General features: G+C 46.6%; 4 non-coding genes and 5 pseudogenes across 4 annotated transcripts; all 9 read left to right on the top strand.

Moving 5' to 3' along the window:
- Nucleotides 1-5,039: 5,039 nt before the first annotated feature.
- Nucleotides 5,040-5,211, top strand: LOC140066359 (U2 spliceosomal RNA; annotated as a pseudogene).
- Nucleotides 5,212-5,986: 775 nt separating this feature from the next.
- LOC140066381 (U2 spliceosomal RNA) lies at nt 5,987-6,126 on the top strand (annotated as a pseudogene).
- A 1,311-nt stretch (nt 6,127-7,437) lies between these two features.
- LOC140066286 (U2 spliceosomal RNA) lies at nt 7,438-7,636 on the top strand. Its single transcript, XR_011848192.1, has one exon. It is a non-coding gene; the product is annotated as a U2 spliceosomal RNA (small nuclear RNA).
- A 2,237-nt stretch (nt 7,637-9,873) lies between these two features.
- LOC140066294 (U2 spliceosomal RNA) lies at nt 9,874-10,072 on the top strand. The gene has a single exon (XR_011848198.1). It is a non-coding gene; the product is annotated as a U2 spliceosomal RNA (small nuclear RNA).
- A 2,185-nt stretch (nt 10,073-12,257) lies between these two features.
- Nucleotides 12,258-12,470, top strand: LOC140066307 (U2 spliceosomal RNA; annotated as a pseudogene).
- A 775-nt stretch (nt 12,471-13,245) lies between these two features.
- On the top strand, nt 13,246-13,454 carry LOC140066366 (U2 spliceosomal RNA; annotated as a pseudogene).
- A 5,698-nt stretch (nt 13,455-19,152) lies between these two features.
- LOC140066269 (U2 spliceosomal RNA) lies at nt 19,153-19,326 on the top strand (annotated as a pseudogene).
- Nucleotides 19,327-21,783: 2,457 nt separating this feature from the next.
- Nucleotides 21,784-21,976, top strand: LOC140066333 (U2 spliceosomal RNA). Its single transcript, XR_011848216.1, has one exon. It is a non-coding gene; the product is annotated as a U2 spliceosomal RNA (small nuclear RNA).
- A 775-nt stretch (nt 21,977-22,751) lies between these two features.
- Nucleotides 22,752-22,937, top strand: LOC140066377 (U2 spliceosomal RNA). Its single transcript, XR_011848231.1, has one exon. It is a non-coding gene; the product is annotated as a U2 spliceosomal RNA (small nuclear RNA).
- The last annotated feature ends 4,767 nt before the right edge of the window (nt 22,938-27,704 follow it).

Raw genomic sequence — 27,704 nt, 5'->3', positions numbered from 1 at the left:
GTGTGACTTGCAGAGTAGGTTTTTCGCCTCCTGGCGGTGTCTCCTCTCCGTGAGCAGTGCTGAGAGTTCTGAAGGGGGCCCGGTCTGGGCGAGCTATGGTCGGTATCGCTTCTCGGCCTTTTGGCTCAGATCATGGCATGCCCGGACTGAGTCAGGAGGTCGAGGGAGTGCCATTGTGTGTTTTGGTGGCATACTACCCCGTTCTTTGACGGAGCGATCGTTTTTTGAAATCTGTGACGCAAGTCGACAGTAGAAGATGGCGGGATTGAAGGATACTATCCGCTTTGAAGTAGACCCTGAGGACCAGGCACGGAACAGAATGATGTATATCGCAAAGGAGATCCTGATGGAAAAATTGGGCTTCAGCAAGACCGAATTCTATAGTATCAATGAATACCCCAAAAAAGGTACTTATGAAATAACATTTACTGATAATGGCCGTTGTCTATTTGCATATGGGGAATTGATGAGGATGAAGAGGGACCCTATGCTGGTAGGGATTGCTGTGAAACCTCTGTTCGCTTTAGTTCAGAGGGTGTTATATGTTCATGTGCATAACCCATTCACGGACATACAATTGATTGAGGCCTTCTTAAGAAGATATTGTTCCGAGGTAAGGAACGGTGAAAAACTTACCAACCAGCTCGGGGTGTACAATTGCAAGATGCGATTTTCTGTAAAGTTCCGCCTTGATCCAGAGGGGGTGGGAGGCTACATGCACCCACCGTCGTCTTTCTCTGTGGCGGGATTTAGAGGAACCATAATGTATACCGGACAGCCCTCGTACTGCCGGAAATGTTTTCAGTTCGGCCATTTGCAGGAGTCATGTTCCAAAGGTCTGACCTGCCGGAACTGTAAGAAGCAGGGTCACACTGCCGGTGGATGCCCGATGGGTCGGAGATGCGACCTGTGTGGAGATCCTGATCATTTGTATCGAGATTGTCCAGTGGCGAGAAGTCGAAGAGAGGAGGAAAGGAAGGCGGAGAAGGAGAGAGCCAAACATCTAGCAGAGGTCCTCATCAGACAAGAAAAAGAGGAAGTGGAGAGAGCTGCTTATGCTGAAAAATTAAAAAAAGATGAGGAAGAGCTTATGCAGCAGGAGGAAATTGTTAGTGCCTTTGTGGTGAGTCCCGCATCTCCTGGGGAGGTAGCGGAGATGGTAATGGAGCTGGAGGAGAAGATGGTGCAGGGGGAAACCTCTGTGTCAGCGTCGAACCCCTCTAACATTGTGGAATACCCATCCTCGGGAGAGACTTCCCTTTCTAAGAGGGAGGGTGGTGGGGCTTCAACGTCTGAGGAAGAGGGAGAGGGTGAGTTTGAGAAGCCGCCTGGTCGGAAGGTCGGGCAAAAGAAGCGAAGGACTGAGAGGAGTCCGGAAGAATCTGAGGTTGAGACCAGCAATAGATTTTCGTGTCTGGGAGAGACGTGCGTGGACTCTTTGGAAAATCGCTGAGAGATTCATGGACCCCTGTTTTGTTCTGTAAATAACACATTCCTAGTAGTCTTACAGTAAGCTCACTTAATGTGAGGCTGATAAGAAGTAGGACGAGACGCACTGCCATCTTTAATTTTCTGGAAAATGTTGGTAGTGATATTATTTGTCTGCAAGAATGTGGTTTGAATGAGACTGGGTGGGCGGAGGAGTGGGTGTGGGGAGAATCTGTATGGTCGGGTGGTGGGTGTAAGAATGATGGTGTTGGGGTTCTGTTAAAAAATAGGGGGATGTGTATTGAGAAGTATGTGGTAGTGGAAGGGGGGAGGGGTATTGTTGTTTATGTTAAGTATGGGAAAATAAGCTTTAAGTTAATTAATATATATGCGCCGGTTGCCAAAGTGGAACGTATTGATTTTTTTGAAAAGTTAAAGTTTTTTGTTCAGGGGAATATCCCTACTGTTTTGGTTGGTGATTTTAATGTTGATATTACAAAGAATGAATATGATTTGTCAGGGAAGGTATTATGTGATATTTTGGGGGACTTTAGGTTGAAAAGTGTGTCAAAAGTGTTAGGGGGGGGAGATAGGTGTACTTTTTTTTCTGATCGTGGGGGTATTATGTCGTGTCTAGATTATGTTTTTGTGTCATCGTCGTTTGAATGTTTAAGTTATAATCAAGAAGGTGTGGCCTTTTCAGATCATGAGATGATAATAGTGAGAGTGAAAGTAGGAGGAGAATTGAGAGGGCGAGGGACTTGGAAGCTAAATGTGTTGTTATTAGAAGATGATTGGGTTAAGAAGGAGTTTGCGAGAGAATATGCAAGATGGGTGGAGTATAAGCGGGAGTTTGCCAATATTCTGGTTTGGTGGGATTGGGTAAAGAAAGAATGTGCTTGTTTTTTTAGGAGAGTAGGTATGAGAAAAGCGAAAAAGAAGAGAGAAGAGTGGGTTCGTTTAAACGCACAGTTAAGGTTTCTTTATTTGTTGAGGGAAAGTGGAATGGATGTGAGTTTGGATGTTGTTAGTGTTAAAAAGAAAATCCAGAAGTTTATGGATGAGTTGGGTAGAGGTATTATTTTTAGGTCTAAGTTGGAAAAGATGGAGGAGGACGAACGATGTTCGAAGTTTTTCTTTAAGAAGGTCTTTGCGAAGAAGCCTTTGATGGAGACAGTTTTGAGAGAGGATGGAACTGAGGTGAGTGGTGATGATGTAAGTAATGAGGTTGCAAGTTTTTATGACTGTTTGTATGAAAGGAAGTGGAGAGATGTGACTTTAGAAAGTGAAGTTTTGAGTGTAATTGAGCAGAAGGTAAGTGAGATAGATAAAAGCGTTATGGTGAAAGAAGTTAGTATGAAAGAAGTGTGGGAGGTGGTTAAAAGTATGTGTGCAAATAAGACGCCTGGGTGTGATGGATTGCCGGTTGAGTTTTATCGTTGTTTTTGGGAAGTGATTGGAGAGGATGTTTTGGGTGTGTGTCAGTATATGTGGACCAACGTGTGTGTGGCTGACAGTATGAAAGGAGGGATGGTTGCTTTGATTCCAAAAAAAGGGAATCTGAAAGAATTGAAAAATTGGCGACCAATAAGTCTTTTAAATTGTGATTATAAGATCTACGCAAAAGTGATTGCAAATAGGATGAAGAGTGTGATTGTAGATGTTGTGAGTGCGGAGCAATTTTGTGCTGTACCTGAAAGAAGAATGCATGAGTGTTTGGTGTTATTGAGAGATGTGTTGTGGGATTGTAAGGAGCGTAAGAAAGATGTGTATGTAATGAGTCTGGACTTCGAGAAAGCGTATGATAGATTGGCGCATGATTTTTTATTTAGTGTGTTGGTGCAAATGGGCTTTCCGTCTGAATTTGTGGAGCGTGTGAGGAGTTTATATGTGGATATTTTTAGTTGTTTTGTGGTGAATGGTGAATTGACAAGGAAAGTTTGGGTACGTTCAGGAGTTAGGCAGGGGTGCCCTTTGTCACCCATTGCTTTCATATGTGCTATTGAACCGTTATTGTTGATGTTAAAAAGAGATAAGATTGTTCGTGGAGTGCAAATACCAGGTGGTGATGGAAGAAGATTGAGTGTGTTTGGGTATATGGATGATGTATGTTTGGTATGTGAGGATGTAAGTGCATTGAGAAGAGTGAAGTTGCTTGTGTCCTTTTTTTGTGGAGCATCTGCGTTTAGGGTAAATTGGAACAAAACTGAGTGTAAGGTGTTTGGGAATAATAGGGTGAGTGAGGACTTGGGTGTGAGGGGGGTGAATGGATCAATTAAAATATTAGGGATTAAGTTTAATGATAGGATGGATGGGGGTGAGTGTTGGGAGGATGTTAGAATAAAAGTTGAGAATAAATTGTCTATGTGGCGTTTGAGGTCTTTATCATTTACGGGTCGAATAGTGGTGATTAAGAACGTTATCTTACCGATTTTGTTGTTTGTTGCTTTAGTTTTTCCTCCTGGGAAGTTGGTGCTGAAGAGGATGGACCGTATTCTTTTTATGTTCTTCTGGAACTCTAAAATGGAAAGGGTTAAAAGAGAAGTGGTTAAGTTAAGCAAAAAGAAAGGCGGGTTTGGTTTCCCAAACCTGGAGGTTTTTTTGGGTATTAATATTGTCTCTTTTGTGTTGAGAACGTTGGAGCGTGGGGGTATGACAGGAAGTATGTGTAGGTTTGCGAGTGGAAATCTGTTTTTAAGGTTGAAGTGGTGTGCAAGGGATTTATCTAGACCGGTAGCTTTCTGTAGTGCAAAATGGTATGAGTGGGTAAGTATGTTTGTGCATAAGTATGAGTTGGAGAGTGTGGAAAGAAAGGTATGGAAAGATAAAAAAATGATTGGTAGGATGATTGAGAGTAGAGAGAAAATGTGTGATATAAATGGAATTAGGGTGAATGATGCGGAGAAAGTTTGGGCAATGATTGGAATTGATGGAATGTCAAATAGACAGGGAGACGTGGTTTGGCAGTGTTTACAGGGTGCACTGCCTGTAAGGGAATTTATGAGAGTGAGGGGTGTGTGCAGGTCAGAAGAATGTCCAAGAGAGGAATGTATGGGATGTGAGAGTATTGTGCATGTGATGTGGAATTGTGGGTACGCAAGGGATGTTTTGAGAAGATTAGGGCCGTTGTGTAAAGAATTGACGGGTGTGAGTTTTTTGACCTTTGAGATTTTTATGTTTGGTTTAGGTATGTGTGGAAGTGCGCAAGGTAGGGTGTTGTGGTTAATGTTTGCTTGTGTTAAAGAAGCTTTGTGGGATGTAAGGAATTTGTATGTTTTTAGAAAGAAAGCTGTAAGTGTGGATGATTGTGTAAGGATGATATTAGGGAAAGTTTATGTAATATACTTGTGGGATAAGAGAAAGGGGGTTGATGCTGAAGGGATTTGGAAGATCAAAAAGTGGGTGGAGTTATGTAACATATAGATATATTTTGATTTTTGTTTCTGTGTTGTTTGTGGTGGAATTGTTTTATGTAATTTGCTTTGAGTTTATAACGGACCGAGAATGATGAACGATCTTAGAGCTGGGGTGAAATGCCCAAAACGTTCAGAAATTGTAAGATCGTACTGATGTGGTTCGAGTAAGAAAATAAAAAAAAAAAAAAAAAAAAAAAAGAGAAAAAAAAAAAAATCTGTTCTTATCAGTTTAATATCTGATACGTCCCCTATCTGGGGACCATATATTAAATGGATTTTTGGAACAGGGAGATGGAAAAAGAGCTTGCTCTGTCCACTCCACGCATTGACCTGGTATTGCAGTACCTCCAGGACCGGTGCACCCCTTCTTAACTTGGTGAAAAAGATAGAGAAATAAATAGCAAAACTTTGGAAAAGGGAAAAGAAATGGAGCCGAAGTTTGCAATGTGACGTCGACGACGCTCTTGTGCTTTGTCACCTACTCAGGTGTGTTGTGTGCTGTGTCTTTTGCAGGAGGAACAAAGGCTTCTCACTAATTGATTAATGAGGTGCTAAATGGGCCCGACCCGGAACAAAGGAAAAAAAAAAAAAGGAAAAATAAAAGTGACCTAATCGGCGGCCTAATTAATTGGAGCTAATTGGATCATGATTAGTCTGGAGCCGTCTACTTGAATCGAAGACACCTGCAGGTTGAGATTTGGCTGCTTCCTCCTCCACTGCTAGCAGTCACAGTCTGAGAAGGTGCGAACGACCGAAGGTAAGCTGTAGCTATCAGCGTGTGCTGGAGCGAGCGTGCTTGTCCCCTCACACCGTCCAGCGGCTGTGTCAAGAGAAAGGAAAAGTGATCTCTGAGCCGTCAGGCAGGCAGTCGGTCGGTCAGACTGACTTGACAAATGAGTTGTTGTGGGGAGGGTGTAGCAGCGGGCGGCTGGCAGATGAAGTGCAGACGCCCGCTCGCTCGGCCCCCCTGCTGCTTTGCGGGGGAGGTGCCTGTTGGGGGCGGTCCTATGCAGATTAATCGTCCCCACGCAGAGGACTGTGTGACTTGCAGAGTAGGTTTTTCGCCTCCTGGCGGTGTCTCCTCTCCGTGAGCAGTGCTGAGAGTTCTGAAGGGGGCCCGGTCTGGGCGAGCTATGGTCGGTATCGCTTCTCGGCCTTTTGGCTAAGATCAAGTGTAGTATCCTGCTGCCTTGGTCTTGGCCGGAGGTGCTCCGGGTGCTCCTTCACCTCGGCCTGGGGGGATCGGCTCTGACTGCGGTCTAGTCTTAACCCCCCTGCTGCTATTGGGGTGGAGGAAATAGGCCCGGAGCAACGAGGAGCGATCACACTGGCCCTTACATTGTAGGTGCTGCAGTCGTGACCGGTGGTACCTTTGGACGTGAGACGTGGGAAAAGATGGCGTCAATCCCAAATTACCAGAGGAACCGGAGTACGGTGCGTTTCATTATGGAGGAGGATCTCGTCTTCCTGACTGACCAGCTACTGATGGGCATCTTCCAGTTACAGCGAAAGGATATATTGTGCATCATGGATTATCCTAAGAAGAAATGTAACGATGTCACCTTTGCAACGAGGGAGAAATACTTAGAGTTCCTGAAGACTTTGCGAAGGCTTAAGGACCACCCTTTGATGGAAGGGGTGGTGGTTGTTCCGCATTTTATTGAAAATGAAAAATTGTTTATCGTCAAGATGTATTCTCCAACCATGCCGGAAGGAGAAATCGCCAATTTTCTGAGAAAGTTTTGCAAAAATGTTATTTATAAGGGAGATGTAATGAATACTTGTCAGTTCTGGACAGGTAAAAGAAAATTTCTGTGCCAATTAATTGAAAAGGATGATGGGACTTTTGTTTTGCCTCCCGCAAGGTTTCGCATTAACCAAGTGGTGGGGGATCTGTTCTTTGAGAATATGGACAATTTTTGTAGAAACTGCAAAGAATATGGACATTTAGAAAATGATTGCAGTGTTGATTTCTGTACAAAGTGTTATACGAGAGGTCATACATATATGAATTGTAATGAGGATAAAAAATGTTTTTTTTGCAAAGAAAAAGGTCATCTTATTAAAGACTGTAAAAAGAAGAAAGAGGAGGAGTCAAAGAAGAAAGTGGAAGAAAAGGAAGTACCAACTGGAGAAAAGGAGTCGGATATGGAGGCAACAGCATCTGAGGAGGGCAAGGCCGGGAAAAACCCGGAAACATTAAGGGACTATGTGCTGAAATTAAAGTTACCTGTATATTTTGTTGAGAAAATTGAGAGGTTAAGAACGAGAGCTGATATTCAGCAACTGAGAGACTTGTTGACGGAGAAACTGCTAGACCCAAATTTTTCAAGTTCATTTTCTGTTAGTGCTACATTTGACCCAATTTTTAGGAAACGTTTAAAAAGTCAAAAGTTTTCATGGAATATGTTAGACTGTATAATGGTTATTTGTGTTGAAAGAGATATACTTCGGTTAACTATATAATGTTTGTTTTGTTCTGAAGATAAGTTATTTCATTTGTTGTTCAGTTGTATTTTGTTTGTAAAAACACAGTATGTAAGTTGTAATGGTTTTGTTTTTTACGTTTTGTTTGTGATTTATTTTAAATAAAATTGTTGTTTTTATCCCCAATGGGGATATTCAACTTAAAAAAAAAATCTGTTCTTATCAGTTTAATATCTGATACGTCCCCTATCTGGGGACCATATATTAAATGGATTTTTGGAACAGGGAGATGGAAAAAGAGCTTGCTCTGTCCACTCCACGCATTGACCTGGTATTGCAGTACCTCCAGGACCGGTGCACCCCTTCTTAACTTGGTGAAAAAGATAGAGAAATAAATAGCAAAACTTTGGAAAAGGGAAAAGAAATGGAGCCGAAGTTTGCAATGTGACGTCGACGACGCTCTTGTGCTTTGTCACCTACTCAGGTGTGTTGTGTGCTGTGTCTTTTGCAGGAGGAACAAAGGCTTCTCACTAATTGATTAATGAGGTGCTAAATGGGCCCGACCCGGAACAAAGGAAAAAAAAAAAAAGGAAAAATAAAAGTGACCTAATCGGCGGCCTAATTAATTGGAGCTAATTGGATCATGATTAGTCTGGAGCCGTCTACTTGAATCGAAGACACCTGCAGGTTGAGATTTGGCTGCTTCCTCCTCCACTGCTAGCAGTCACAGTCTGAGAAGGTGCGAACGACCGAAGGTAAGCTGTAGCTATCAGCGTGTGCTGGAGCGAGCGTGCTTGTCCCCTCACACCGTCCAGCGGCTGTGTCAAGAGAAAGGAAAAGTGATCTCTGAGCCGTCAGGCAGGCAGTCGGTCGGTCAGACTGACTTGACAAATGAGTTGTTGTGGGGAGGGTGTAGCAGCGGGCGGCTGGCAGATGAAGTGCAGACGCCCGCTCGCTCGGCCCCCCTGCTGCTTTGCGGGGGAGGTGCCTGTTGGGGGCGGTCCTATGCAGATTAATCGTCCCCACGCAGAGGACTGTGTGACTTGCAGAGTAGGTTTTTCGCCTCCTGGCGGTGTCTCCTCTCCGTGAGCAGTGCTGAGAGTTCTGAAGGGGGCCCGGTCTGGGCGAGCTATGGTCGGTATCGCTTCTCGGCCTTTTGGCTAAGATCAAGTGTAGTATCCTGCTGCCTTGGTCTTGGCTGGAAGGTGCTCCGGGTGCTCCTTTACCTCGGCCTGGGGGGATCGGCTTTGACTGTGGTCTGGTCTTAACCCCCCTGCTGCTATTGGGGTGGAGGAAATAGGCCCGGAGCAACGAGGAGCGGTCACACTGGCATCTATTTATCTTTATAGGTGTTGCAGTTACCAACGTGTGGACCAGTGAGGTGGCAACGATGGCTTCAATTCCAGCCTACCAGCGGAACAAGAACTCTGTGCGATTCCAGATGGAAAAGGACTTGGTCTTCCTGACGGGCGAGTTATTGCTGGGACTGTTTCAGCTACCGAGAGAATGGATCCTATGCGTTATGGATTATCCTAAAAGAGGAATCTACGATGTTACCTTCGTGTCCCGTGAACCGTACCAGGCGTTCCTGAGGGTTTGGAGACAGAGGAAGAACGATCCTCGATTGGATGGTGTGGAAGTTATTCTTCATTTTCCAGAGGATGAAAAACTGTTTATTGTCCGGATGTACTCCCCCCTGATGCCTGTCGGGGAGGTGGTGCAGTTTTTGCGCAAATTTTGTCCTGAAGTCACCTATAAAGGTGACATACAGAACCAATGTGGGTTCTGGTCCGGTAAGAGGAAATACCTATGTAAACTAAAGACTTTGGACGATGGGACTGTTGTGTTGCCCCCAGCCTGTTTTCGGGTAAACGGGGTTGTGGGGGATCTTTTCTTTGACGGAATGAATACTTTCTGTAAAAACTGTAAAGAATATGGGCATAGTGAAGAGAAATGTGATGTTTTGTTTTGTACAAAATGTTATGAAATTGGGCATACCTATAAGGACTGTAAGGAGGGGAAAAAATGTTTTTTCTGTGATGAAATCGGTCATCTAGTTAAAGACTGTGGAAAAAAGAAAGGAAAAGAAGAAGAGCAAAAGAGTGAAGAAAGCTCAAGAGAATCGGATATAGAATCTGCTACACCTGATGAGGAAACGACTGCAAGAAATGCGGAAATGTTATTGGCTTATGTGAGAAAACTAGATTTACCTGAGTACTTTGTGGGTAAAATCCTTAAGTTAAGGGTTAGACCAGATATTAAAAAATTGAGGGAGTATTTGAATGCTAATTTGTTGGACCCTATGTTTTCTGATAGTTTTAAAACAAGGAAAGTTTTTTTTGAGACGTTTCATAGGCGTCTTAAAAGTGGGAAATTTTCATATGACATGATAGACAGCATTATAATAATGTGTGTTGAAAGTGGAAGTTTGAGTTTAACGATATGATTTATGTAAATTTTCTTTTCTGAACAAAGTTTTTGGTTTGAAAATATGATTGGTTTCTTGTGTGTAAATACGAGTTGTTTTCATTTTGTGTGTAAATATGATTCGTTTTGGTTTGTTTGTAAATATGGTTTGTTTTTGTGATTTGTTTTAAATAAAATTGTTGTTTTTATCCCCAAGGGGATATTCAACTTAAAAAAAAAAATCTGTTCTTATCAGTTTAATATCTGATACGTCCCCTATCTGGGGACCATATATTAAATGGATTTTTGGAACAGGGAGATGGAAAAAGAGCTTGCTCTGTCCACTCCACGCATTGACCTGGTATTGCAGTACCTCCAGGACCGGTGCACCCCTTCTTAACTTGGTGAAAAAGATAGAGAAATAAATAGCAAAACTTTGGAAAAGGGAAAAGAAATGGAGCCGAAGTTTGCAATGTGACGTCGACGACGCTCTTGTGCTTTGTCACCTACTCAGGTGTGTTGTGTGCTGTGTCTTTTGCAGGAGGAACAAAGGCTTCTCACTAATTGATTAATGAGGTGCTAAATGGGCCCGACCCGGAACAAAGGAAAAAAAAAAAAAGGAAAAATAAAAGTGACCTAATCGGCGGCCTAATTAATTGGAGCTAATTGGATCATGATTAGTCTGGAGCCGTCTACTTGAATCGAAGACACCTGCAGGTTGAGATTTGGCTGCTTCCTCCTCCACTGCTAGCAGTCACAGTCTGAGAAGGTGCGAACGACCGAAGGTAAGCTGTAGCTATCAGCGTGTGCTGGAGCGAGCGTGCTTGTCCCCTCACACCGTCCAGCGGCTGTGTCAAGAGAAAGGAAAAGTGATCTCTGAGCCGTCAGGCAGGCAGTCGGTCGGTCAGACTGACTTGACAAATGAGTTGTTGTGGGGAGGGTGTAGCAGCGGGCGGCTGGCAGATGAAGTGCAGACGCCCGCTCGCTCGGCCCCCCTGCTGCTTTGCGGGGGAGGTGCCTGTTGGGGGCGGTCCTATGCAGATTAATCGTCCCCACGCAGAGGACTGTGTGACTTGCAGAGTAGGTTTTTCGCCTCCTGGCGGTGTCTCCTCTCCGTGAGCAGTGCTGAGAGTTCTGAAGGGGGCCCGGTCTGGGCGAGCTATGGTCGGTATCGCTTCTCGGCCTTTTGGCTAAGATCAAGTGTAGGATCTTTGCGGGTGCTGCCTTGGTCTTGGCCGGAGGTGCTCCGGGTGCTCCTTCGCCTCGGCCTGGGGGGATCGGCACGGGTTTATAGCCCTGTCTTAACCCCCCTGCTGCTATTGGGGTGGAGGAAATAGGCCCGGAGCAACGAGGAGCGATCATACTGGCCCTTTTCCTAGGTGCTGCAGTTGTTATCGGTGAGCTACTGGTCGGGTGACGTGAGAGAGATGGCGTCGATACCTGGATACCAAAGAAACCGGAATACCGTGAGGTTTACGATGGAGAAGGACCTGGTGTTCCTGTCCGAGCAGCTTTTACTGGGATTGTTCCAGCTGAAAAGGGAAGAGATACTCTGCGTTATGGATTATCCGAAGAAAAATTGTTATGATGTCACATTTGCAACGAGGGAGAGATATCTATCTCTCCTGAAGACTTTGCGAAGACTAAAGGACCATCCTTTGTTGGAGGGTGTGGTGGTTACGCCACATTTCATTGAAGATGAAAAACTTTTTATTGTAAAGATGTATTCCCCTACGATGCCGGAAGGGGAAATAGCTAACTTCTTGAGACAATTTTGCAAGGAAGTCACCTACAAGGGTGATGTAATGAACTCTTGCCAATTTTGGACTGGGAAAAGAAAGTTTTTGTGCAAATTAATATGTAAAGATGACGGGACTTTTGTACTTCCTCCTGCACGTTTTAGGATAAACCGTGTAGTAGGTGACCTTTTTTTCGAAAATATGGACACTTTTTGCAAAAACTGCAAACAGTACGGACATTCAGAAAACGATTGTTGTTTATTGTTTTGTACCAAATGTTATACAGAGGGGCATACATATCAAAATTGTAATGATGGGAAGAAATGTTTTTTCTGTAAAACTGTAGGTCATTTGATTAAGGATTGTGTGAAAAAGAAGGAAAAAGATAAAGAGGAGGAGGAGGAGTGTAGATCTGAAATGTCTGAGGAAAGTTCTGGGAGTGAGCCTGGGAGGCCCGCCAGAACCGATACTCAGTTTAAACTGTATGTAAAAAATTTAGGTTTACCTGCTACTTATGTAGAAGATGTTAAAAAGTTTAGAGAAAGGCCTGATTGTGGAACTGTACGTAATACTGTACGTGAAAAATTGACTGTACCTGAATTTTTGGCGAAGATCTCCATCAATGAGGTTTTCAACAGATACCTTGGGAAACGTCTGCGAGGGAAAAAGAAAGAAGATTTTTCAGTAGATTTAATTGATGTAATAGTGATTTTTTGTTTAGAAAAATCTATTTTTCGTTTAGTGTAAAAATGTGATTTCTGTTATGTTTTGTAAACACAGTATGTGAGTTTTAAGTTTGTTTTGTAAATATGATTTGTTTTTGTGATTTATTTTAAATAAAATTGTTGTTTTTATCCCCATTTGGGGATATTCAACTTAAAAAAAAAAAAAAAAAAAAAAATCTGTTCTTATCAGTTTAATATCTGATACGTCCCCTATCTGGGGACCATATATTAAATGGATTTTTGGAACAGGGAGATGGAAAAAGAGCTTGCTCTGTCCACTCCACGCATTGACCTGGTATTGCAGTACCTCCAGGACCGGTGCACCCCTTCTTAACTTGGTGAAAAAGATAGAGAAATAAATAGCAAAACTTTGGAAAAGGGAAAAGAAATGGAGCCGAAGTTTGCAATGTGACGTCGACGACGCTCTTGTGCTTTGTCACCTACTCAGGTGTGTTGTGTGCTGTGTCTTTTGCAGGAGGAACAAAGGCTTCTCACTAATTGATTAATGAGGTGCTAAATGGGCCCGACCCGGAACAAAGGAAAAAAAAAAAAAGGAAAAATAAAAGTGACCTAATCGGCGGCCTAATTAATTGGAGCTAATTGGATCATGATTAGTCTGGAGCCGTCTACTTGAATCGAAGACACCTGCAGGTTGAGATTTGGCTGCTTCCTCCTCCACTGCTAGCAGTCACAGTCTGAGAAGGTGCGAACGACCGAAGGTAAGCTGTAGCTATCAGCGTGTGCTGGAGCGAGCGTGCTTGTCCCCTCACACCGTCCAGCGGCTGTGTCAAGAGAAAGGAAAAGTGATCTCTGAGCCGTCAGGCAGGCAGTCGGTCGGTCAGACTGACTTGACAAATGAGTTGTTGTGGGGAGGGTGTAGCAGCGGGCGGCTGGCAGATGAAGTGCAGACGCCCGCTCGCTCGGCCCCCCTGCTGCTTTGCGGGGGAGGTGCCTGTTGGGGGCGGTCCTATGCAGATTAATCGTCCCCACGCAGAGGACTGTGTGACTTGCAGAGTAGGTTTTTCGCCTCCTGGCGGTGTCTCCTCTCCGTGAGCAGTGCTGAGAGTTCTGAAGGGGGCCCGGTCTGGGCGAGCTATGGTCGGTATCGCTTCTCGGCCTTTTGGCTAAGATCAAGTGTAGTATCTTTTCAAGTACTACCTTGGATCCGACAAAGAATTCTGGAAGACTGAAGATCTGAAGAAGGAACCCTGGATTTTTGAAAAGATTTGGAAGAGTTGCTGCTTTTTTCTTGCTGCTTCTTGGAAAAACCTTGGATTATCTCTGGGATTACTTTTCTTCTTCAAGACTTTTTCTTTGTTCTTCTGGAAGGAATTTCTGCCGGTGGAACCTTGCTCCTAGCGATCGGCTAGGAACCTCCGGACCAAGCAGGAAAATCTTCATTGCTTTCTCCCCCTGGGGAAAGTTCTGCTGAGGACCCTGCTCAAGGATTTCTGCACCTTTTCTTCTTTAACCCCCAAGCAAGCCGAAGCCATGGCTCCGGCAAGCAAGGAGGCAAGGAAGAAGAAGCAGAAGACCCCCAAAGAAGCCCCAAGACTGGAGGAGGAAGCCCCAAAGGCTGAAACCCCAAGACTGGAGGCCAAAGACCCAGGACCCGAGGTACAGACCCCAGGACCTGCAGCTGTCCCCAACCCCGAAGCCCCCACCACTTCTCGGGTTCAGAAGCCGCCCAGGAAGACCCAGGAGCCCCCAAAGCTCCCTCCCTACATGAGGGATACGGTGGCCCTGAAGCTGAAGGAGGTGGACGGAAGGGTGCCGGACATGTCCAAGGACGTCTTCTGCAAGAAGATGCTGCTGGACCAGGGGATCCTGAGCCACGAGATCTTTGGGATCCAAGCCATGGTTGCCGGGATCTTTTATGTGACCTTCATCTCCATGTCGGTCTGTAAGAGGTACTGGGAAGCAGTGAAAGCAGCGACGCCGGATTCCCCGTTCTCCAAATTCTTATGCAGTTGCCTGCTACAGAGGGAGGAGAGGAGGATCATCGTGTCAATGTGGAACCTGCGGACCCCCGGCAAGGACATCGAGACATTCCTCCAAAGGTACTGCACGGTGGTGAAGGGCCCCGAAAAGGTCCTGAACTGCTACAACCTTTGGATGGGCAAGTGGGCTGCGACAGTCCTGCTGCAGAAGGATTCTGCATCAGAAGACGGTTTCAAACACCTGCCCCAAGCATTCATGTTGGGCAACTCCCACGGCCTCATCTATTATCCGGATATGCCGCAAACCTGCAGGAAGTGTGGCAAGACGGGTCATCAGATGAAGGCCTGCAAGGAGGAAGCCTGCAAGAATTGCAGGGTTACAGGCCACGAAACCAAAGATTGTCCCAGAAAGTCTACTTGCAACCTTTGCGGCCTGACTGGACATGTCTACAAAACCTGTCCACAAAGGAGGAAAACATGGGCGGAGGTGGCTGCCTCGGCTCCGGGAAAGGGCTTTGAAGCTCGCTCCCCTGCTGAGACAACAAAGAAGCCCAAGGCAAAGGTGTCGGGTGACCAACCGGCAGAACAAAAGAAGGCGTCAAAGAAGGTGACTCAGACGTCCAGGAATGTGGCCAAGCCCGCCGAGGTGTCAAAACTGAAGACGGGTAAGACAAAGAAGGTGACACCTTCCCCCCCTCCCGCCCAGGCCAACTCCAAACCCTCCCTTCCCCCCACTGAGACCACCATCACCCCCCTAGTCGGGATCTCAGCAGTTCAGCCACCGGCCCATAAGGCAACCCCCCAGGAATCAGCAGCACTAACCCAAACCCCTCCCCCCGCTGCTGATCCCCTATCCTACACGGTGGAGAACTTCCCCAACCTCTCCTCCCAAGCCCCTGTCTCTTCCTCTGTCCCCACAGATCCAGACACTGAGACCGAGACAAAGACAAAGAAGAAACGGAAGAGGAAGCAGGCGGAGAGCCCAGTAGCAGAGACCACCAGGAAAATAGTACTGGTGGAGAACGAACAGCCCTCCACTCCCGCTATAGACCTGGTTCTGCAAGCAGAAATTGAGAACATGCTGGACTACTACCCTGAGAGCCCCAGCTTCCACGACCTGCCAGCACCCCTCAATCCGTTGATAGACGAGATGCTGGATACTGCAGAGGGATCCCCGATCCTCCAGCAGGAAGAGCCACCTGACGGGATAGGTAACTAGGGCTGTATCGTCCCAACCTAACCACCCTCTTTTTCTTTTTCCATGATGGCGAATCTAACCATTTTCTCCATTAATGTTAGAAGCATTAGAGATAAGTTTCGTTGTTCGACTGTACTAACCTTTCTTGCCTCCCAACCAGGTGATGTTTTTATGTTGCAGGAATGTGCTCTCCCCTCCTCTAGGTCCTACCAACATCTGGCCAGGCAGTGGAGTCACGGCCCGTCCTACTGGTCCGGGGGGGGCGACTGTAAGTCTGCAGGCACCGCCATCCTTCTCAGGGGAAGCGCTTTCACGCTTGATTCCGTCCAGGAGCTAGTCTGCGGCCGACTTCTGGTCGTAGATGGCTCCTGGGCGGGTGAGCCCGTGCGGCTAATCAGCGTGTACGCATCCCCTGACAAGGGTGAGCGTCTGGAACTTTTCCAGAACCTCAGACCGCAGCTCGCCACCACCCGGGCCGTAGTGATGGCCGGAGACTTCAACTGCCCCATAGAGGAGGATGGGCGCAGCTCCGGCACCTCGAGCAAGCTTGATGTCACGTCCAAACTGCTCATAGAGATGGTAACTGAAGCATCCTTAAAGGACGCGGTGGGTTCCATGGGGTGCGGCTCCGTGAATTACACGTGGAGCCGCCCCGATGGCTCACTGCGTTCCCGGATAGACTTCGTGTTCACCTCTAGAGCGATCAAGCCGTGTGGGTACTCTATGGTCCCCTGCTTCTTCTCTGACCACAGGGCCGTCCAGGTTCGGGGCGCCCTGGGCCATGGTTTTCCAACTGGCCCAGGGTCCTGGAAACTGAACTGTGCCTTGCTGGAACAGGAGGGAGTGCGGGAGGAGCTTAGAGATGTCTACATGGTTTTGAGGAATGACAAATGTTTGTTTGCTACTGTCAGTGAATGGTGGGAGTATGCTAAAGTTGAATTGCGTAGTTTCTTTCAGGACAAAGGCAGGCGGCAGGCGGCCAAAGTGAAAAGGGACTTCAGAGAGCTCCAGCGTCAGCTGAGATCACTGCAGGACCTCCACCACTGCGGCTGGGACGTCAGAGAGGAGCTGGAGGACACCAAGAAGCGTCTGAAAAGTCACTTTGAGGAGGAATCCAAGCGAATCATCTTTCGTGCCAAAATGGACAACCTGGAGAAGGGTGAGAAGTGTAACTCTTTCTTTTTCAGGAAAGTCCACGCCGGCCACACGCCCCTGACTGAGCTGCGCGACGAAGCCGGAAACATGCAGCGGGGCAAAAAGGCAGTGATGGGAGTCGTCGCCGACTTCTACAGCAGCCTCTACGCCCCGAAAACCACAGACACGGAAGCCGCCGAGAGGTTCCTAGCAGGTATCACTAACCCCCTTGATCCTGCAGGTGCCACGGAAATGGACGCCCCTTTGACGGTGGACGAGCTGCTCTCTGCCGCTAAATCCTTTAGACCCGGCAGGACTCCGGGCAGTGACGGCCTCCCAGCGGAGCTCTATGTAGCGCTGGGGGACCTCATCTGCCCGGACTTGCTGGAGCTCTTTGGGGAGATGGTGGTGGAGGGCAGTATGCCGCCGTCATTGAGGCAAGGAATGATCACGATCCTGTACAAGCGGAAGGGAGAGAGGTGTGACCTGAAGAATTGGCGTCCCATCTCACTCCTCAACGTGGACTACAAGATCCTGGCAAAGGTCCTAGCAAACAGACTGAAGGGCGTCATAGGGAAGATCATCCACCCGGACCAGACCTGCGGCATCCCAGGCCGCAGGATTGCAGACAGTCTAGCCCTCATGAGAGACACGGTGCATTACATCAGAAGCCGCCGCATCCGCGCAGCCCTGGTCAGCCTTGATCAGGAGAAGGCCTTCGACCGAGTCTCGCATGAATTCATGGGTAAAGTACTGCGCAAGCTTGGTCTGGGGAAAATGTTTTGTACCTATGTTAACCTGATGTATTCTGACATTTGCAGCACGGTGTTGGTGAACGGCTGGAAGACTAACCCCTTTCCTATCCTTTCAGGGGTTAGACAAGGCTGCCCTCTTTCACCTCTTCTCTTTGTTTGTGTTATAGAGCTGTTCGCAGAATCTATCCGGCAGAGAGGAGAGATCAGAGGGATCACCGCACCGGGACCAGGACACGCCGAGGTCAAGTGCTCACTCTACATGGACGACGTGACCGTCTTCTGCGCAGACCAGCGTTCGGTGACGGAACTCGCCCAGACGTGTGAGCTGTTCGGACAAGCTTCGGGGGCAAAGGTCAACTGCAAGAAGTCGGAGGTCATGCTCTTCGGGGATTGGCACCCTGCTTCTTCTGCACCTCTTCCCTTCACCATCCAGCAAGACTTTATCAAGGTTTTGGGGGTTTGGTTTGGGAAAGACGGAGCAGCCACGAAGTCTTGGCAAGAACGCTTGGCCAAGGTAAACCAACGGATTGGACTGTGGGCCCTCAGACAGCTTACCCTCACGGGGAAAGCATTGGTCCTGCGTAACGAGGTGCTGCCTGTGCTACACTACACGGCACAGGCATGGCCTCCCACGGCCGAAGTCAGCAAGGCCATTACCAGGACCGTGTTTAAGTTTGTTTGGGGTTCAAAGATGGACAGAGTCAAAAGGTCTGTCATGTACAAGGAGCCTCGCAAGGGGGGTAAGGGCATCCCCGACATCCCCACTTTGCTTTGGATTTCTTTTGTGTGTGACATGGTCCGACGAACTCTGCGAACACCAAGGGACTCTGCCGGAAAGTCCATGTCCCGCTTTTTCCTTCTTCCCCTGTGGCGGGGGCTTGGTTGGGACAAGTGGAACAGCTCCTTCCCTTACAACTGGGATCCTCCCTGGTACTATGCCAGGGCGGTGAAATTTGTGAGGGATCAACATCTGGAGGGACTCAAGCCGGATTTGTGGAAGCCTAAAACTATCCACAAAGTCATCAGAGCCAAGGATCTTGTGGAGTGTGTTCCGGGGCTGACCACCAGCACCATGGACACCGTGTGGTCCAACATGTCGTGTGAAAGGCTTAACAACTGGCACAAGGATCTGTCATGGATGGCCATCCAGGGGGGCCTCCCCACCCGGTCATTTATGGCAGCCCGCAACCTGAGCAAAACCCAGTACTGCCCCCGGTGTCCCTTTGCGGAGGAGACATCATTGCACCTGTTCTGGGAATGCCCATTTGCTCGGGGCCTGTTGAAAGCTCTGGATCACGAACTGCTTCTTTCTGTGCCCAGGAACACCATGACGTGCCACGCTGCACTTTATGGCCTGTTCCAAGGCACCCACACGGTGGGGGCCATCCAGGATGCCTGGCGTCTTATGAACTGCTTCAAAGACGTCTTGTGGTACGCCAGGAGGCGCCTCACCCTCCACAGAGAAACTTTGTCCATCCAGGACTGTCACCGGCTAGTCTTGAGCCAGCTCAGAGACTACGCCTCCCTTGACAGCAGGGTGGACTCAGAAGAAGAGGACTGACAAGCTTCTTCTTCATTTTCTCTTGTGGACTTTGTTTTTCTTGGACTTTATTTAGGGAGTTATGGGACTTTGCCTCTTTCCTCACAGGAGGAGGCATCCAGGAAGAAGAGGACTTACCATCCTCTCCTTCCCCCCTACCTCCCTCATGTGTCTGTGATTTTTCAATAAAGCTTCGGGCCTGTGACAACTTACCCCCTTCCCCTCCTCCCTCCCCCCCTCCCACCCCCTGTTGCAGGTTAGTTGTTTTTATTGAGAAATGTGTGTTTTTTGTTTGCCTGAGCTAGTATGCTAGAGTAGCACTTATTCTGCCATAGTGTTAGGATAGTGCTAGGAGTGTATCTTAATTTATTGTGTGCTTTGTACAAAGCCCATGCTGCGTCATGGCACACACTGTCTGTAAGTTTTACTGTGTATCTGTGAATAAAGGCTCTTTCAATCAAAAAATCTGTTCTTATCAGTTTAATATCTGATACGTCCCCTATCTGGGGACCATATATTAAATGGATTTTTGGAACAGGGAGATGGAAAAAGAGCTTGCTCTGTCCACTCCACGCATTGACCTGGTATTGCAGTACCTCCAGGACCGGTGCACCCCTTCTTAACTTGGTGAAAAAGATAGAGAAATAAATAGCAAAACTTTGGAAAAGGGAAAAGAAATGGAGCCGAAGTTTGCAATGTGACGTCGACGACGCTCTTGTGCTTTGTCACCTACTCAGGTGTGTTGTGTGCTGTGTCTTTTGCAGGAGGAACAAAGGCTTCTCACTAATTGATTAATGAGGTGCTAAATGGGCCCGACCCGGAACAAAGGAAAAAAAAAAAAAGGAAAAATAAAAGTGACCTAATCGGCGGCCTAATTAATTGGAGCTAATTGGATCATGATTAGTCTGGAGCCGTCTACTTGAATCGAAGACACCTGCAGGTTGAGATTTGGCTGCTTCCTCCTCCACTGCTAGCAGTCACAGTCTGAGAAGGTGCGAACGACCGAAGGTAAGCTGTAGCTATCAGCGTGTGCTGGAGCGAGCGTGCTTGTCCCCTCACACCGTCCAGCGGCTGTGTCAAGAGAAAGGAAAAGTGATCTCTGAGCCGTCAGGCAGGCAGTCGGTCGGTCAGACTGACTTGACAAATGAGTTGTTGTGGGGAGGGTGTAGCAGCGGGCGGCTGGCAGATGAAGTGCAGACGCCCGCTCGCTCGGCCCCCCTGCTGCTTTGCGGGGGAGGTGCCTGTTGGGGGCGGTCCTATGCAGATTAATCGTCCCCACGCAGAGGACTGTGTGACTTGCAGAGTAGGTTTTTCGCCTCCTGGCGGTGTCTCCTCTCCGTGAGCAGTGCTGAGAGTTCTGAAGGGGGCCCGGTCTGGGCGAGCTATGGTCGGTATCGCTTCTCGGCCTTTTGGCTAAGATCAAGTGTAGTATCTTTGCGGGTACTGCCTTGGTCTTGGCTGGAAGGTGCTCCGGGTGCTCCTTCGCCTCGGCCTGGGGGGATCGGCTTTGGCCTTTGGTCAGGTCTTAACCCCCCTGCTGCTATTGGGGTGGAGGAAATAGGCCCGGAGCAACGAGAGGCGATCACCTACCTGCCAGTCTAGGCTGGTGAGGGTTGAAAAGTCCGGTGGTAAAGATGGCGGCAGCGGAGGAGGTCCCATTCTATGCCAGATTAAGAAATGGAGTGAGGTTCGTTTTTTTGGATGAACAGAAGAAGGGTAAGGCCTCGGCTTACCTGTACGACACCATCTTGGCTGAATTACTGGATTTTGGAACAGAACGTATCTTGTCGGCTTTGGAGTTCTGGAAAAAAGGACATTTTGATTTGGTTTTTGCTTCAGAAGAAGATTATGATTTGTTCTGGGAGAAATTGGAAGGTGTTAAAGGAAATGTAATCCTGGAGGGAATTGAGATTATACCTCATTTTCCTAAGAAGAAAGTATTAACAGTGAGGATGTTTAGTCCGTATGTGGAGGAAAAGGACATTTTATTGTTTTTGTCCCGATATTGCGACGATGTGGAAGCAAAAGGGAAAATTTATAATAGTCATGGAGTTTGGCTAACTAAATGGAAATTTTTTGTTTTTTTTAAACAAGGTTCAGATGGTAAGAAACTTTTTCCGCCTGGAAGATTCAAGATTGGAAATATCAATGGTGAACTGTTTTTTTCAGGGATGGGAGAATTCTGCCGAAGATGTAGGCAATATGGTCACAGAAAAGAGGAATGTGATGACGAATGGTGTGTAAGGTGTGAAGAACTTGGACATACCGTGGAGAACTGTGCTCAGGACCTTCGGTGCAACCTTTGTGGTAGCTTTGGCCATCGTTTCTTGGATTGTCCTAAAAGAGAGAAGGAAAAGAAGAAAGATGAATCTGAGGTGAAGAGGAAAGTAAGGAAAGATCGAACTGTGGAGGTGCAGGAAGAAGAAAAGGAAGTAAGTGATATGGATTTTGAATTTGAGAGTACGGCCAGTTCATCAAGTGGTACCTCAAGTGGAGGAGTTAAGAGAAGTGAGGAAGAAAAAAGGAAAAGAGAAGAAAAGGATGTGTTGGAAGGAAGTAGTAAGGAAGAGAAAAGGAAAAAAGAGAGCGGTTCAGTTGGAAAAGAGGATGAAGTACCGAAACTTGGATATAAAGAGTTTGTGGAAATTGCAAAAGGTATGCCAGAATTTATGGAATTTAATACTATGGAGGATCATTCGTTTGATTATCGATGTAGAGTCGTGGTAAGACTTTTGGAGAAGAAAATGGATGTCTATAAATTTAAAAATCAATTGGAGAAATATTTTAGAAAAGATCCAGAGAGACTTTGTAAAATGTATAGGTTTCCAGAAAATTTGACTCAGAAAATATGTCTTGAAGCTAGGACATATCAGTTTTTTTCAGAAGAGGTGTGGAAAGCAATGGTGATTTTTTCTTTGAGGGCTGGGTTATAAAAATGTAAATATGAAGTGTAAATATGTGTGTGTGAGTAAACAGAAAATATTTATGTCAGAAATGATGATACGGTATAGAAAGTTTTAAAGTTTTTTGACTTAAGAAAGACTTTCTGAGAGTTATTCTTGACCGTATGCTGAAATGACATACAAAAAAAAAAAAAAAAAAAAAAAAAAAAAAATCTGTTCTTATCAGTTTAATATCTGATACGTCCCCTATCTGGGGACCATATATTAAATGGATTTTTGGAACAGGGAGATGGAAAAAGAGCTTGCTCTGTCCACTCCACGCATTGACCTGGTATTGCAGTACCTCCAGGACCGGTGCACCCCTTCTTAACTTGGTGAAAAAGATAGAGAAATAAATAGCAAAACTTTGGAAAAGGGAAAAGAAATGGAGCCGAAGTTTGCAATGTGACGTCGACGACGCTCTTGTGCTTTGTCACCTACTCAGGTGTGTTGTGTGCTGTGTCTTTTGCAGGAGGAACAAAGGCTTCTCACTAATTGATTAATGAGGTGCTAAATGGGCCCGACCCGGAACAAAGGAAAAAAAAAAAAAGGAAAAATAAAAGTGACCTAATCGGCGGCCTAATTAATTGGAGCTAATTGGATCATGATTAGTCTGGAGCCGTCTACTTGAATCGAAGACACCTGCAGGTTGAGATTTGGCTGCTTCCTCCTCCACTGCTAGCAGTCACAGTCTGAGAAGGTGCGAACGACCGAAGGTAAGCTGTAGCTATCAGCGTGTGCTGGAGCGAGCGTGCTTGTCCCCTCACACCGTCCAGCGGCTGTGTCAAGAGAAAGGAAAAGTGATCTCTGAGCCGTCAGGCAGGCAGTCGGTCGGTCAGACTGACTTGACAAATGAGTTGTTGTGGGGAGGGTGTAGCAGCGGGCGGCTGGCAGATGAAGTGCAGACGCCCGCTCGCTCGGCCCCCCTGCTGCTTTGCGGGGGAGGTGCCTGTTGGGGGCGGTCCTATGCAGATTAATCGTCCCCACGCAGAGGACTGTGTGACTTGCAGAGTAGGTTTTTCGCCTCCTGGCGGTGTCTCCTCTCCGTGAGCAGTGCTGAGAGTTCTGAAGGGGGCCCGGTCTGGGCGAGCTATGGTCGGTATCGCTTCTCGGCCTTTTGGCTAAGATCAAGTGTGTATCTGTTCTATCAGAGAAACTTGGTCTGGCCTGTGCACACCAGGGTTTCCTTGCAAGGAGCCCTGTGTGTGGAAGCGAAAAAGAGTGTGTGGGTTCAGGATTTCTCCCAAGATATACTCTGAGGATTATCCTAGGATTAACCCATCGCATGCAGGATGGCATCCAACAGCGCGGATAGCACCATCCGGATCCAGGTGAAGCCTGAATTTATCGCCACCATTGGGCTGAAGGAAATAATAGAAGAGCTATGCGGTAAAGTATGCAAATTACAGCCTCAGGAAATTGAAAGTCTGCAGGATTTCCCCAGTCAGGGAACCTATGACATTGAGCTGCAAGACTCTGATTTTTGTATGGCTGCCATTGACAAACTGGCAGAGTCTAATGCCCCTATAATGGCCTGCGTGCAGGTAGTGCCGTTGTTTAAACAAACTAAAAGACCCCTTATAGTACACATGTACAACACCAAGCTGGATGTGGGGCTCATAAGAGCTTATCTGCGGCAGTTTTGCGAGACTGTGGAAGGAGGAGACAAAATGCGAAACAAATGGGGCATATACAATGGGAAGAGGCGCTTCCTTGTAGTCTTTAAAAAAGACAATATGGAGTTTAGTGGTTTCAGGTGCCCTCCTGCCACCTTGTCTATAGGTGGGGAGAGGGGATTTTGTTTTTTCAGAGGGCAGCCTGAATTCTGTCGCAACTGCAGAAAATATGGGCACACCAAGGAAACCTGTGATGCAGGGGTGGTGTGCAAGATGTGTGGAGGAAAGTCGCATGGTGGGGGACCGTGCCCCTTTAAAACTTGTGACATGTGTGGAGAGAGGGGGCATGTCGCCAGGCAGTGCCCAAATTTTGGTTTTTTATTTGATAAGCCTAAAAGTTATGCTGCTGCTGCTGCTGCAGTTAGTAGAAGAGGAGCAGCCAGGAGAGCAGCAGAAGGGGCTAATATGTCTATAAATGTGCCTGTCTCTGAAATGGCAGCGCCCGCTGCAGGTGCCCATATGGTGGGTGAGGTTGTGCCCGAGGTGGCATCTGATGCAGGGGGTCCCTCTGACTCCCCTAATGATTGTATGCAATTTAATACGATAGAAATGTCTGTTTCAGAAAGTGTTAAAAAAGATGATGATACTGTGGTGTCTGATCACACCAACACACAGGTGTCAGTAACGAGCCTGCAGCCTGAGGAGATGGAGGCCATGGTGCAGGAGAGCTCAGGTGTGCAGGAGGAGGTGGAGGAGGGAGGAGCCAGCCTTCCAGCATGGGAGGAACAGGCTCAGAGTGATTCAGACGATAGGCTGACACCTGCCCAGAGGAGTGGGAGGAGAGGCTCTGGCACAGGTGGTTCCCAGCGTATTATAATTAAAAGGGCCAAGTTTGAACATAGTAACCCTTTTGCAGTCCTCCAGATAGAGGAGCTGCCCCAATCCTCAGGGGACTGGAGTGAGGTATCCTCTCCCAGTTCGCCTGTCACAAAATCCAAAGTTAATAAAAACGAATGTAAAGCAAGGGGAAAATACAAACAAAAAAATAACGATGATGATGGGTCCAGTTAATTTTCCCCACCAGTTACTTATTATGAGTCTGATATTTGCCACCTTAAATGTTAGGAGCATCAGCAATTTATACAGGAGAGCTGCTGTCTTAGACATACTGAAGAGTTACCCGGCTGATATCATTTGTCTCCAGGAATGCGCCCTATGCGTAGCCCCTGGAAATTCTGAATGGTCTGCAGGACCCTCCTATTGGTCTGTAGACAATACAAATAGGAATAATGGTATAGGTTTCCTAATAAAAAATCCTAATATCTACACCCATGACTTTAGAGTCCTAGAACCGGGCAGGTTAGCTGTCCTGGAAGTCTCCTATAATTCCACCAGATGGAGACTCTTTAACACCTATGCCCCTGCCGAAAAAAGGGAAAGAGTTAATTTTCTAGAAAATCTAAAATTGCATATAATAGGAAGGATGCCCACCATTGTAGCAGGAGATTTTAATTGTATCAGAAAAGGTTCTGATAGGCTGAGTGACTCGTCTTCTGGCACAGACGCGTCATCTGCTGTGCTTAACCAGCTTATTCAGGACCTGAGGTTTACAGATGTGGCTGAGAATATGTCTGGTGATAACAAATTTACTTTTATTTCAGAGAGTGGGAAATGCAAATCCCGCATTGATTTTATTTTATTTTCAGAAGGTCTCTGTCCAGGGTCCTGTAAGGTGGAGCCTGTGGTGTTCTCTGATCACAGGATTCTGTCAGTGGAAGTGGTGCTGCAGGATTCGCTGTTATTTGGCAGAGGTGTATGGAAGGCCAATAGCAGCTTACTGACATCTCCTGTAGTACTACAAGAACTAGAACGGCTATTTAACCTCTGTGTTGCTAAACAATTTTTATTTTCAGACTTACTCTCCTGGTGGGATGATACTAAGCAGCAATTAGCCGCCCACCTGAGGAACACCAGCCTCAGACTAGCTGAGGAAAGGAGGCGGAGATTTAATATGCAAATAAAGAAACTGGAGTATCTCCGTAAGTGTCATGCAGTGGGCGTAGAGGTGGGGAGTGCACTGCAGCAGGTGAAGGAGGATATAGCTGCCTCTCTTAAAGAGATTGGAAAGCGTATTGTGCACTCTGCCCGGGTGAAACACTTAGAGGAGGATGAGAGTTGTACTCGCTACTTCTTTAAAAAAGTGTGTCATGCCAAGGGGCTGATTTCCTCTGTTTTAGTGGGTGAGGAAGAGGAGGTCAGAGGTCAGCAAATTATAGATAAAGTCACCAATTTCTATAGTGATCTCTATAGCCATGACAGGGCTGCCTCACAGGTGGAGATTGAGGATTATTGTGAGGTGCTGGAGGATAAGCTGCTCTCCAGTGATGTGGATGCCCTAAGTAGTGACATCACAGAGGGGGAGGTCTTAGCTGCCCTGGAGTCTATGAGTAAAGGGAAGACTCCTGGAAGTGATGGGTTTCCCGCTGAATTATACTCTGCATGCTGGCCCTTCATAAAGAAGGAATTCACTAGGGTTGTTTCCTATGTCCTCAAGGAGGGGAGGATTTCCACCTCAATGAAAAAAGGAATAGTCACCCTCATATTTAAAAAGGGTGACAGGAGGGAATTAAAAAACTGGCGCCCCATCACCTTATTAAATGTGGATTACAAAATAATTGCCAAACTCCTGACAAGCCGCATGAGTAAAATTATAAATAAAATGGTGAGCGACCAACAATGTTGTGCGGTGCCAGGACGCAGGATAACAGATAATTTACTGCTCCTGCGAGATCTCATCCTGCATAGTCAGCAGAATAAAACCCTACTGCTACTAGAGACCATAGACCTAGAAAAGGCCTTTGATAAGGTCTCCCACTCCTTCCTTTTTACAACCTTAAAGAAGATGGGTCTCCCTCCGGGACTGTTAAAGGTCCTGAAGGGCTTCTATACTGACATCCAAAGCCAAATACTTGTCAATGGGCATTTAACCCCTTCAGTAGCCATCAGATCAGGAGTCCGCCAGGGGTGCCCACTTTCCCCCATGTTGTTTATATGTGCAATGGAACCCTTACTGCTTCACATCCAGAGGGACAAGGTGGTGACCGGAGTTTTTGTCCCTGGCAGTGAAAGGAATCATGTAAAAAATGTGGCATACATGGATGACATTTTCTTTACCTGTACATCCAAAGCAGACCTAGAAAGATCCAACCTGCATTTAAACATCTTTTGTGCAGTATCTGGGATGCGTGTAAATTGGAATAAGTGCAGTTATAGTGTTTTTGGGAAGCACCTTAATACCCGGATCGAACAGGTGAAGCAGGAACCACAAATAGAGGTCCTAGGTGTCACCTTTGACCAAGACCTAAGTGGATCGAGGAATTTCTCTCAATTAGAGGGGCGAATAGACCAAAAACTAGCCCTCTGGAGGATGAGGAACCTGTCCCTTAAGGGCAAAGTCCTCATATTAAAGTCTATCATCTTGCCCCTAATCCTATATGTTTCCATGATCCTCCCTCCACAGAAATTGTGGATAAAGAGGGTAACCAGAAAATTATGCATATTCTTCTGGGGAGGAAAAATGGAGAAAGTCAGGAGGGAAATAATCAGGAGCAGTCGCCTGGTGGGAGGGATGGACTTCCCTGATTTAGACATCTTTCTTAAAACCCACTATCTACTACTGGTGTCTAAGACAGTTAGAGCCAATAATAGGTCAGCTGACCTTATCAGGTACTGGGCAGGCTGGCTGTTGGCCAAGTGGAAATGGTGCGAAAGAGACCTGCGCAAGCCAGTTGCCTTAGTACTTCCTAGGTTCTATACTTACCTTAAAAATTTTGTAGAGAAAAACCAACTACCTATTGAAGAGGTCCCAAACAAAAAGAACATTATGCAGGCATTAAGATCCAGGGAACATTTTTGTTGTGTACCTTTCCTGAATGAATCCAATTCTCGAAAGGTTTGGAATTTATTTTCAGTACCAGGAATATCAAATAAATCCCTGGATACTACCTGGTTGGCCTTCCATGGGGCACTGCCCACGCGGGCAATGATGAAACACAGAGGTATTGGAGATTCTGAAAGATGTCCGAGAGAAGGGTGTGGAGAGGTGGAAACTGCCTTCCATGCTCTTTTTGAGTGTTCTTATGTACAAGATGTTTTGTTATTGTTATGTCCTTTGTTTAATGTTTTGTTTAAAGATTTTGTTTTCAGTCCTGAATCTGTCCTAATTGGGTGGAAACCCAACAACAGAGAGGAGCGTAAGTGGTGGGTAGTCTTTGCTCTACTCAAAGCAACATTGTGGGACGTCAGAAACATCTTAGTCATGAACAAGGTGGGATTGTCACCAAATGACACTGTTAAATTGTATGTAAGTCGACTTTACTTTACTTACCTTTTTGATGTGAAGAGATGGGGTGAGGACCTGGCCAAAGGGTACTGGAGT

Source organism: Engystomops pustulosus, chromosome 6 (genome assembly GCF_040894005.1).
Source record: "Engystomops pustulosus chromosome 6, aEngPut4.maternal, whole genome shotgun sequence".
Classification (NCBI taxonomy): Eukaryota; Metazoa; Chordata; class Amphibia; order Anura; family Leptodactylidae; genus Engystomops; species Engystomops pustulosus.
The sequence above is the reverse complement of the archived record's forward strand: the minus strand, read 5'-3'. Positions and strand labels throughout refer to the sequence as shown.